The sequence below is a fragment of the Odocoileus virginianus genome, chromosome 9 (genome assembly GCF_023699985.2).
Source record: "Odocoileus virginianus isolate 20LAN1187 ecotype Illinois chromosome 9, Ovbor_1.2, whole genome shotgun sequence".
Lineage (NCBI taxonomy): Eukaryota > Metazoa > Chordata > Mammalia > Artiodactyla > Cervidae > Odocoileus > Odocoileus virginianus.
The window spans coordinates 23,257,240-23,264,279 of record NC_069682.1 but is presented as its reverse complement, the minus strand read 5'-3'; the positions used below and the strand labels follow the sequence as shown (position 1 = coordinate 23,264,279).

Genomic DNA, 7,040 nt, shown 5'->3' with positions numbered 1-7,040 from the left:
TTGGTTTTTAGGCCACAAATCATGTGGGATCCTCGCTCCCTGACCAGATATCAAACCTAGAGCCCCTGCATTGGAAGGCTAAGTCTTAACCACTGGACCACCAGGGAAGCTCCTGGTCTGTTCTTTTCTGCAGGTGGAGAAGCGGACCTTAGTTTTGCTGGGGTTTCACCCTTGAGCCCCCTGGCCCTTCACTTACAAAATGAGGCAGTGGCTGGACCATGTCTAAAGGCTCTTTCGGGTCCAGGGTCCCACGGGCATATTTCTGTCTTAAGCGACGTCCCCCAGTCTGCCCTCTCCTTTCCTGCTGCTACTATCTGACCCCTCTGAAACCCTCCCACCATCATCAGCAGTCTGGAGGCATATTGGATGCTCACGGTTGGCCTGGCCAGCCCCAACACTCAGGAGCACTCTACATGTGGGGCATGGCCTTCTGAACAGATCTATGGAGGGTCTCCTTGTGTTTGAATAATGGGCAGACATGAAAATAAGCAGCCTTTTGGGGTTGCCACTCCAAATGCCTTCCCTACTCAGATTAACAAGGCTTCTTCCCCCTTCCTCTCTTGTATCTCCTCAAAACACTGCCTGCCCTGTAAGCCCTCTCAATGCCCCCCTGAGACGTGTCTGTCTCGTGCAAGAGCTATGGATGCCATTCCATCACAGACATGGGGAGGAGGAGATTGCCTGCACAGGTGGCTTCACAGGAGACGCTGGGTATGTATCTGATAAGGCAAATTATGAACTTGGGCAAGTTGCTCAACCTCGGACTTCCCTGGTTGTCCAGCGGTTAGGACTTCCCGTTTCCCTTGCAGGGGGTGCTGGTTTGATCCCTGGTCAGGGAGCTAACATTCGATAAGCCATGCGGCATGGCCAAAAGGAAAGTTGTTCACCTTCTCCTGCCTCAGTTTCCTTATCTGTAAAATCAGACCAAGAATGTTACTCACCGCATAGGGTTCTGGTGAGGGTTCAGGGAATTAGAACTAGGCCTGCTACTTAAGTGCTTAAGTAGCTGTTGGCTGTTACTATTATCATTGTCATTATTTGGGAGCTATTCAAGTTAAGGCTTCTCTGGTGGCTCAGAGGTAAACAATCCAGTGCTGAAGATTTGGGTTCTACCCCTGGGTCGGGAAGAGCCCCTGGAGAAGGAAATGGCAACTGACTCCAGTATTGTTGCCTGGGAAATCCCATGGACAGAGGAGCCTGGAGGGCTACAGTCCATGAAGTCACAAAGAGTCAAACATGACTTAGTGTTCAGTTCAGTCGCTCAGTTGTGTCCAACTCCTTGCGACCCCATGAACCACAGCACGCCAGGCCTCTCTGTCCATCACCAATTGCTGGAGTCCGTGCAAACCCATGTCCATTGAGTTGGTGATGCCATCCAACCATCTTTTCCTCTGTCGTCCCCTTCTCCTCCTGCCATCAGTCTTTCCCAGCATCAGGGTCTTTTCAAATGAGTCAACTCTTCGCATAAGGTGGCCAGAGTATTGGAGTTTCAGCTTCAGCATCAGTCCTTCCAGTGAACACCCACCCAGGACTGATCTCCTTTAGGATGGACTGGTTGGATCTCCTTGCAGTCCAAGGGACTCTGAAGAGTCTTCTCCAACACCACAGTTCAAAAGCATCAATTCTTTGGTGCTCAGCTTTCTTCACCATCCAACTCTCACATCCATACATGACCACTGGAAAAACCATAGCCTTGACTAGACGGACCTTTGCTGGCAAAGTAATGTCTCTGCTTTTTAATATGCTGTCTAGGTTGGTCATAACTTTCCTTCTAAGGAGTAAGCGTCTTTTAATTTCATGGCTGCAATCACCATCTGCAGTGATTTTGGAGCCCAGAAAAATAAAGTCAGTCACTGTTTGCACTGTTTCCCCATCTATTTGCCATGAAGTGATGAGACTGGATGCCATGATCTTAGTTTTCTGAATGTTGAGCTTTAAGTCAACTTTTTTCACTCTCCTTTTTCACTTTCATCAAGAGACTCTTTAGTAGTTCTTCACCTTCTGCCATAAAGATGATGTCATCTGCATATCTGAGGTTATTGATATTTCTCCCGGCAATCTTGATTCCAGTTGTGCTTCCTCCAGCCCAGTGTTTCTCATGATGTAGTCTACATATAAGTTAAATAACCAGGGTGACAATATACAGCCTTGATGTACTCCTTTTCCTATTTGGAACCAGTCTGTTGTCCTAGAACTAATATCCAAAAAAGATGTCCTTTTCATTATAGGGGACTGGAATGCAAAAGTAAGAAGTCAAGAAACACCCGGAGTAACAGGCAAATTTGGCCTTGGAGTACAGAATGAAGCAGGGCAAAGGCTAATAGATTTCTGCCAAGAGAACACACTGGTCATAGCAAACACCCTCTTCCAATAACACAAGAGAAGACTCTACACATGGACATCACCAGATGGTCAATACCAAAATCAGATTGATTATATTCTTTGCAGCCAAAGATGGAGAAGCTCTGTACAAGTCAGCAAAACCAAGACCGGGAGCTGACTGTAGCTCAGATCATGAACTCCTTATTGCCAAATTCAGACTTAAATTGAAGAAAGTGGAGAAAAGCACTAGACCTTTCAGTTATGACCTAAATCAAATCCCTTATGACAATACAGTGGAAGTGAGAAATAGATTTAAGGGACTAGATCTGATAGACAGAGTGCCTGATGAACTATGGACAGAGATTCGTGACATTGTACAGGAGACAGGAACCAAGACGATCCCCAAGAAAAAGAAATGCAAAAAAACAAAATGACTGTCTGAGGAGACCTTACAAATAGCTGTGAAAAGAAGAGAAGTGAAAAGCAAAGGAGAAAAGGAAAGATATTCCCATTTGAATGCAGAATTCCAAAGAATAGCAAGGAGAGATAAGAAAGCCTCAGCGATCAAAGAAATAGAGGAAAACAACAGAATGGGAAAGACTAGAGATCTCTTCAAGAAAATTAGAGATATCAAGGGAACATTTCATGCAAAGATGGGCTCAATAAAGGACAGAAATGGTATGAACCTAACAGAAGCAGAAGATGTTAAGAAGAGAGGTGGCAAGAATACACAGAAGAACTGTACAAAAAAGATCTTCATGACCCAGATAATCACAATGGTGTGATCACTCACCTAGAGCCAGACATCCTGGAATGTGAAGTCAAGTGGGCCTTAGGAAGCATCACTACAAACAAAGCTAATGGAGGTGATGGAATTTCAGTTGAGTTATTTCAAATCCTGAAAGATGATGCTGTGAAAGTGCTGCACTCAATATGCCAGCAAATTTGGCATAGTTGGGCTGCGCTTTGCTGGAGCAGCCATGAAGAGATACCCCACATCCAAGGTAAGAGAAACCCAAGTAAGACGGTGGGCCCTGAGAGAGGGCATCAGAGGGCAGACAGACTGAAACCACAATCACAGACAACAGGCCAATCTGATCACACAGGCCACAGCCTTGTCTAACTCAGGGAAACTAAGCCATGCCATGTGGGGCCACCCAAGACCGAGGGGTCTTGGTGGAGAGGTCTAACAAAATGTGGTCCACTGGAGAAGGGATTGGCAAACCACTTCAGTATTCTTGCCTTGAGAACCCCATGAACAGTATGAAAAGGCATGACTTAGTGAGTAAACAACAATCTGAAACCAACTCCCAGTAGGACTTTCTTCTGCAGGAGGATGGGTGCTTGGGCAGGACAGAGAGAGGTGAGGTCATGGCAGAGCCAGTTGGCTTGCTGACAAGCAGAAAACCCAGAGAGCTTCACACCCATATTTTTATCAGAGATAGTGAATCACAAGCATTTCATGTCAGAAAGACTTAACACTGAAATAGCTTCTAACATCTCTCCAATGTTTTTATCACACTGTTTTATCTAGGCCTTAAAAAAAAAAAGTTAAATCGTGCTTTGCAGGGTGGAGAAAAGAAACATCCCAAACGCTTGTCATTGCTCTTCTTTGTCTGTGTGTCTTTCATGCCTGATGAACCGCGGGCTGCTCAAATGATGGCGTCTGTGGAGAGCTCTTGGTGAGGTGGAACCAGCCTACTGAGCCTCATTCAGCCCAGTGTGAGGACAGGAGATGAGTGCATTGTTCTGAAGGCTGTTTGTTGCCCCATTGTTCCTCCGGCCCAGGCCTGTGCGGGACGGTTTGTACTCCGGCACACACAGTGGCCATTATGCCCCCGGCAGCGCCCCTCACGCAGCTGTGAGCATCTGTGCCCGAGCCAGCAGAGTGCACTCAGAAAGAAGCCACACCAAGTCAGGGCCCTCCTCGCCTCTGGGAGCGTCCTGGGCTCTCCCACGTTCCTCCTCCCACTTGGCCGAAAACAGCAAGCAGATTGAAGCCTGCTTGGATGTGTACCCCTCTGGGCTCTTCAGAGGTGAGGCTTTGGGGTAGCAAGTTCCAGCCTCCATGTGGAATCCCCATTCACAACTTGCCAACCCAGAGTAGGGGCGATGATACCCAGTGACTGGAGGTGCCTTTCCCCCAAGCTGAGGGTCTAATCACTGCAAAGCTCTGGGTCAGCAGTGGACGGGCATCCAGCCTGGTCATTTGCACCATGATGGCTGTGAGTTTAGCCTGGCACGTGGCTCAACAAAACTCTGTGGTTCTTTCAGGTTCCCTTTGGCCCACCTATCAGAGGACACGCATGTAGGTCATCAGAACGAGAAATACCAGCTCCCAGTTTGAACATGGGCGGCCAGGAAGACTGGGGCAGTGAGCTCCCAGACAGACATCCAGGCCCAGCAGTTGCAGCCACCCCCTCTGTGTGTGTAGATGTGACAGCTTTCTGGCCCTCACATTGAGCCTAGGGTCAACAAGGGCAGCCCTGGAGACCTGATCATTTCGTCTTAGTCACAATGCCTAAGTTGTTGGTTGATAAACACTGGTGCTTGAAGACTTGCTTGTATTAACATGAACCAACCATCTGGGCTGTTCTTGGGACTGCAGTGCTGATCATCAGAACATCTAACACAAGGAGCCAAAAGGTAAACATTCCCATAAAGCATATGTGTGTGGATATGTATGTAAATCTGTGTGTATAGACTTATCAGTATCAATCACTAACAAACGCAGTTTCTCTGTCTTTGCCAACAAATTTCCAAGTGGGATGTAATTTAAAACATGAGTTAAATAAATACAGATACGTAGATGTCAGTTCAGTGCCTCGCTGGCTACATTTCCAGTTTTCACTGTTCGATGTCACCCTGCGGTTCATTCCCAGAACAAAGAAGGAGGTGAACTTGCCCACTTCCAGCCACTAAATGCTGCTTTGCTTGTTCACCAACAGAAAGGAGTGTGAAGATATTGAAGGAAAATGCTTCCCTGGGAAGCATTCATAGGAGTCCATCACTTTCTCCTGGGACACTTAATTCTTTTTCCAATCAGGAAAAGATTATAATCAGCTTACCCATTTCTTCTCCACTCTTCCCTCCCAACTGTGATTTGGAGGTTGGAAGGACAACAAAAATAACTTCACGGAAAAGACTAAGGATTACTCACTAATTATGTTCCCTTCCCACTCATCCTTCTTGCCAATCTTGAGTTTTGCCAACTTTGTTTTTAAATGTTAAAAAGCAGAAGGAGGAGAAGGCAGCAGAGAACGGGAACAGATGAGGCCTTAAATCAAACGTGTTTCTGTGGTCCCAGCAAGGTGTGTTCTCCCATGTAGCAAGTGGCAACCTGAGGTCTACTTGCTTAAGGCCAGTATCTAATAGCAGTAGATGGAGCAGCCCCTTCAGGATGGAGGATGAACCAAACTAACATTAACTCTATAACACAATTATTGTTCTTCAGGGTATCCAGTGAAAAACAGATTTGAACAAACACAATATAAAAAACTTCAATGAAAAGAAATCTGTGAAACAAAATTCATAGGAATGAGTCACTTGTCAAGAGCATCTTTGCAAAACACTTGGGACTTCCCTGGTGGTCCGGCGGTTAAAACTCCTGGCTTCCAATGCAGAGGAACATAATTCCTGGTCAAGGAATTAAGATCCCACATGCGGTGCAGCCGAAAAAAGAAAAATAACCACACTCTAAAGTGGAGGTCTTCAAACATTTTTGCTCACAGCTCACCTTTCTTTCCAAAGAATTTTGAAAAGCTCTGCACTCCCTCACCTGTTTTAAAGATAACTTCCACAGTTTTTCCATGTAAGTATCCATGGTTGCCAAGGGTGTAATTTCCAGCAGATTGCAAATGTTAATGTTTTAAAAGAAAAGTACACATCACTTTGAAATGTGTCTGATGGAATCTAAACATGTAGACAACTTGATACTCATTTTCATCTGTTACCAAAAAAATACATAAAAATTCTTATGTAATATCTGGAGACAGTATGTCCTTTATTTTTATTTTTTCCATCTGCCATATAATTTTGTCCTAATGAAATGTACTTTTATCCTTGAAAGTCTTTGATTAGTCACACTGTTAGGCTTCTCTGTAACAAAATAGGTTTACAAACTGCTTCTGGCTGGAATTTGGGAGGAGGATTGGAGATTTATGGTTCAAGGGAGTGAAGCACCCTTAGGAAAGTGCTCACCAGGTTGCTTCAGCATCATGCTCAGTGTGAGAAGAGCAAACAGCATGGTGCCCAGGACCCAGGAGTTCCCACTGGTCCATCCCCTGTGAGCAAACTGCAGTGACTCAGCGGGTGAGCGGAGGAGGCAAGTAAAATTTGAAAGTGCTGTTACCTCGCAAAACCCTCTGTGAGACTTTAGGAACATGGACTTCCCTGGTGTTCCAGTTGTTAAGAATCCACCTGCCAGTGCAGGAGACACAGGTTCAATCCCTGGTCTGGGAAGATCCCACATGCCGTGGGGCAACTTAGCCCCTACACCACAGCTGCAGAAGACTATGTGCTCTAGAGCTGGTGCTCTGCAACAAGAGAAGCCACCACAATGAGAAGACCACACATCGCAACTGGAGACTGATCCCCCACTTGCTGCAGCTCGGGAAAGCCCACTCAGAGCAACAAAGACCCAGCGCAGCCAAAAGTTTAAAAAAACAGACTTCAGGCACATAAAGCAGCACTAGTTTAGCCTGAAGTGTGAGAGTGTG

At 46.0% G+C, this 7,040-nt stretch overlaps 1 long non-coding RNA gene across 1 annotated transcript; it reads left to right on the top strand.

The window, feature by feature from the left end:
* The first annotated feature begins 1,170 nt into the window (after positions 1 to 1,170).
* Positions 1,171 to 6,312, top strand: LOC139036579 (uncharacterized). The gene is made up of 3 exons (XR_011489396.1): positions 1,171 to 4,358; positions 4,597 to 4,968; positions 5,777 to 6,312. It is a non-coding gene; the product is annotated as an uncharacterized lncRNA (long non-coding RNA).
* The last annotated feature ends 728 nt before the right edge of the window (positions 6,313 to 7,040 follow it).